Below are 4,816 nucleotides of genomic sequence, written 5' to 3'. Positions count from 1 at the left end.
CTGTGGCAAGAAATGATTCCTTTGGCGAATAAAGGTGAAAAATAGTAGGTAAGGATTCCAAAATAGCTTTAGAACAGAGGAGGGGAAGAGCGGTATTTTCATTTTGCGGCTATATAGGGCCCGATAGGAACTGTCAGTGGACATCGTCCGCTTATAGACAGTTCCTAAAGGAACTAGTCCCAAGAGGACAAGCCGGCCGTCTTAACTAAACGGGGATGTAGTTCCAATAGCAAAACAATATCGTATTAACTGAACGGCGTCGTAGTGCCGATAGGCATAGTTTAGTACAACATACTGAATGATATAGTCAGATTGGGGAGAACAGATAAACTGACCATATGAACTGTTTTATGTTCATGTGTAGGCAATTGGCCTGTTATTATCATACACTGGTTACCTATAATAAAAACAGCAGTGCATTGCCGCAGTTTTGTATTGTTTCTGAATATCCCCTACTTTTTTTGAAAAGTATATTAAATAGTAGTAACTGGATGATTTTGCCCGCTATTGTGCTTTCTGGTAAAACAAAACAAAAATGACATCAAGAATACTTGTTTCGGGTTGGGTCATCCGTAGAAGAGCTAGTGGACTGCGCACTTAATGACTCGGGATGTAATTATGGTTGGAACACATGCACCCTGATCTCCGAATAAAATCGTCTGGATTGGGAACGAAAGCAGGAATATTAATGGGCGGAACACAAACACTTCGAAATTGAAAAAAAAAATTCCTGGTACAGCTGTATACGTGCACACCATCCCTTTTAACTATTCACAACCCTCCTCTGAATACATGTACACTGCACCTTTTAGCTATTCACAACCGTTCAAAACAATTGGTTTATAATTAATCTCACCGATCGACACACGCTCCTGGTCCAAGCTGGTTAATTAATCTCAAAGTGCATTTGGTATGGGAACACCAAAAAAGCTAAACTGTTCTTACGGGACACGGGTCAGCTGATTTAAAAAACTAAACAGCCATTACCAATCTATTAAACTCAGGTGGTTCTTATCCAAAATGTGAAATGAAAATATTTTCCCTCGGACATCCTGGATATATTAATGTCCGACAGTAGAAATCAGCATTTTACACCGCAGCAACAGGTTTCATTTAACTTGGTGATCTTAGAAACAACCTAGCTAGTTAATTACAAAACTGTACACTGGAAATATGACTAGCTATTTAATTACGATTAACCCAGTTGGAACAGAACAGTAGGACGTTAAACCCCATTTCATTTTAGCTCATTTCAAGCAAATGTCTGTTTTCGACCTAAAATGTCCTCGAGACTGCCTTTATCTTTCATTATCTTGTACACATTTATAACTCTGTGGTCTGATCTTTCAAACTTGTATACGTGTTGTTGTCCACATTCGGTGGCCTCATCTGTAGTCGGTCATAGTTATTTCTGCAGGAAGCACATTCTTCACCATGTTCATTGCTAGCATGAGCACTAGATACAGTGCGGGCTGCACTACGGGTATTACCGGTTAGTAGTATTTCCAGGGCCGATGTCAAATGATCTGGGCCAGTCATCACTGTTGATATATCATTCAGTTCATTGACCCCATCGCTGTCATGAGATATCGGGGTGGCGACTTGATCATCAGGAAGAGACAAATTACTGGTCAGTACGTCTGTGTTTATAATGACATTACTATTTAGACTTAATTCCTGACCCATCACAACTGTTGAAGTGTCATCTGCATTATGTGTTGCACTGTTCTCTACTCTACCATGTACAGATGAATTTATACTTACATAGCTATGAGCAACCATTCCTAAAACAAACCCAATTACTTACAAAACAATACATAAAATGTGTTGTTTTTTTGGATTGATTTGTCAACACGGTCTTTATGTAGCCGCGGTCACATCTTACGGTCACGCACGTAGATGACATCAGTAGACCTTAGTTAAACGTAGTTAAAAACGTAATTAACGAAATCCATGATTTGACCGTGGTTAGCCCAAAATTTGTCAACATGTTCAAAATATCCGTATGGTGATCTTGGATGCGAAGACTGTACTGTGACCGTCGGTTGAACATAGTTGACCATAATAACAACCTAGTTTCACTACGGGGAACTACGTGCGTGACCGTAAGATATGACCGCAGCTTGAAGTAAAATATTGACACCTATGCTATGACTCAATATCTAGCCTAAAAAGTAAAGATGGGCTGGAGTTTTTTTTATTTCATAGGTCTAAATTACTATACAAAGAAACAATTTCCGCTGAAACTCCGATGAAAAGAAAACTAATGAGGTTTGTCTATGATATTTTAAATGTTTTCTGGATTTATCTAATAGACTCACGTATTTGTGATCAAAATAAAGTATTGATCTTGTGTATTGTTCCATTTAAGAAAACGCATTTGTTTCGAAAAATGCGAGAGAGAGAGAGAGAGAGAGGGGGGGAGGGTTTAACGTCCTCTCGACATAAACTAGGTCATTTCGGGACTAACATATGGTTCAATTTTATTTTCATAATTCGCTTGCGCGTAGGGTCTTTGGCAGTGGGAGGAAACCGAAGGACCCGGAGAAAACCCACACGGTTGGACAGGCGATCCTACTCCGGGGAATTTCGAAAAATGCAATTCAGAATATTTGTTTATGTTAGTTTCGATCTTGGCATACACACAATGGTGGGTCCGATAGCTTAAATGTAGACAAATACTCATTTCGCTAAATCAGCACATCAACTTTAATTAATTCGACAATGCAAGTGTATTTGTGTTACTCAAATCAAATGTATTGAATCCTTTCAATTATCTAAGCCTGGCTGAAGTAATACTTACCGATACTGTCCACTCGTTCTCCACGAATGAGCTTTCTTCTAAAATACAACGTATTTGCTGCGAGGAGGATAAAAAATAGTACCATCAATCCGATCACTACCATAACGATTAATTCGACACGACCAGAACCTACTAACAGAATTAAGGTATTATTTGAGCAGAAAGTTGATTCATTTTGTAACTAACATCTTGTACTTATATATCTATTCTTGTACGTAAAATTCCAGATGACGAGACACAATTTCCATAGCTAAGCCTTTTCTTGGACAGTACCTCGATGCGAACCAGGAACATTTTGGTGGCGAGTCACAACCGCACAATGCCGGTATCAGGCAAGAGGGTTTATACACGTATATTAATAGCAGGTCAAGGTGCGTATAGCTACGGTCATTAGGGAGCATTGGACTAGTCGCTTAAATGGAATAATTAATTGGCTGTACCTTCATCACCTGGCCACAGGGTATCAGTTTTATCGTCCAGCGGTATGGAGGAAGATGGAACAGTTCCAGTGATATCAACAGTGCTACCCTTCTCCAACGCTAGAAACAATAAACAATTACGGTAGAAAACAGGCGCCAAAATTTCAAAAATTAAAGGTATGGTGTATGGTCAAAGTTCTTCAAGGTTTTATCACAGATAGAACAACTAAAACATTAGCTAGTCGATATGCCACATATGATTCTAGAAATTAATGAAACAGTCTCAAAGGTCAATTTTACTTAAATTGCAATTTTACTTGCACAGGTATCGCCATTAGGAAATATTTAATTAGTCTTATATATGGAATATTTAAATGGTTATACCTTCATCACCTGGCCACGGGGTATAAGTTTTATCGTTCATTCGTATGGAGGTAGATGGAACAGTTCCCGGGACATCAACAGCGCTACCCTTCTCCAACGCTAGAAACAATTAACAATTACTATTATACTAGGTTATGCCACAGATAAAATAACAAAAACATCAGCTAGTAGTTATGCCATATATAATACTAGAAATTACTCATATTGTACATTTGACATCTTAAAACAAAATAAATAAAATTTCGTTTTAATTTGGTTGTCTAATATATATTAGTGCCCACCTAAGACCTAAGCCTATCGAAATACTCCTCCCCAAATCAACTTTTATACTGACAACTATTTGTGATAATATAATGAGCCATACATGTAACTTGTTTAAATGTATAGCAATATCTACACCATTTGTTAATAGTAGTGGAGCACGAATAACTCACCAGAAACAATGAGCTGTACATCTTTAGTTTCTTGTGCTATGTTTATTAAACACGTGTAAATTCCAGCATCGTCATAGCGTACTTTGGTTATAGTTAAAGTTATTTTTGAATCTCTGATTATTATGGATAGTCGATCATCCGGGATTATTAGTTTATCTGGCCTACCGTCGGCAATGTTAACCTGTAAAATAACAAAACGAATCAAACTAAATGTAATCATTACTAAAGTAGTGCAATTGTTAATTTGCAAGGGTGGTTGGGCGACCAAATGGTTTAATGCATGCGCGTTAGATCATAAGGGTTGTCACTAAATCAAGTGGGTTCGATTCCCCGTTTATATATGGCAAGGGTCGGGGTTGCCTGTCCGACATCGTGGGTTTTCTCCAAGTACTGGACGTTACCCCCCCCCCCCCTCCTCTCTCAAATTGCCAGTTATGTTGCCGAGATAACATACAGTTCGTCTGTTTAGAGATCCCCATGCCCTTATTGACCGTGAATCGATGAAAAATGTTTGAATTGACATTTTCTGACAATGGACCAAGCTAAGGGGAGGAAAGTACATAACTGATGGACTAAGGCTATTAATTATCTCCTCATTAACGTAGACCCCATGGCATTTTTGGGCCTATTTCTTTTTCTGAACTTTCCGATGATCTTAATTTTTATAACACGTCACACGTGTAATAGGATATTCACCTACTAAATCACCCACTTATAATTCCTATGGCCGACCTAGAAAAAGAATCGTTATTGTCAACTTCTGTTATCAGATTATT

General features: G+C 38.3%; 1 long non-coding RNA gene across 2 annotated transcripts; it reads right to left on the bottom strand.

The window, feature by feature from the left end:
• Positions 1–1,763: 1,763 nt before the first annotated feature.
• On the bottom strand, positions 1,764–4,182 carry LOC130010774 (uncharacterized). Of its 2 annotated transcripts, none has more exons than XR_008786045.1 (5): positions 4,041–4,182; positions 3,607–3,705; positions 3,244–3,342; positions 2,804–2,935; positions 1,764–1,784 (listed from the first exon to the last, which is right to left on the bottom strand). It is a non-coding gene; the product is annotated as an uncharacterized LOC130010774 (long non-coding RNA). The 2 variants fall into 2 exon arrangements; XR_008786046.1 differs by having other exon boundaries at positions 2,804–2,932.
• Positions 4,183–4,816: the final 634 nt, after the last annotated feature.

Source organism: Patella vulgata, chromosome 2, assembly GCF_932274485.2.
Source record: "Patella vulgata chromosome 2, xgPatVulg1.2, whole genome shotgun sequence".
NCBI lineage: Eukaryota > Metazoa > Mollusca > Gastropoda > Patellidae > Patella > Patella vulgata.
The sequence above is the reverse complement of the archived record's forward strand: the minus strand, read 5'-3'. Positions and strand labels throughout refer to the sequence as shown.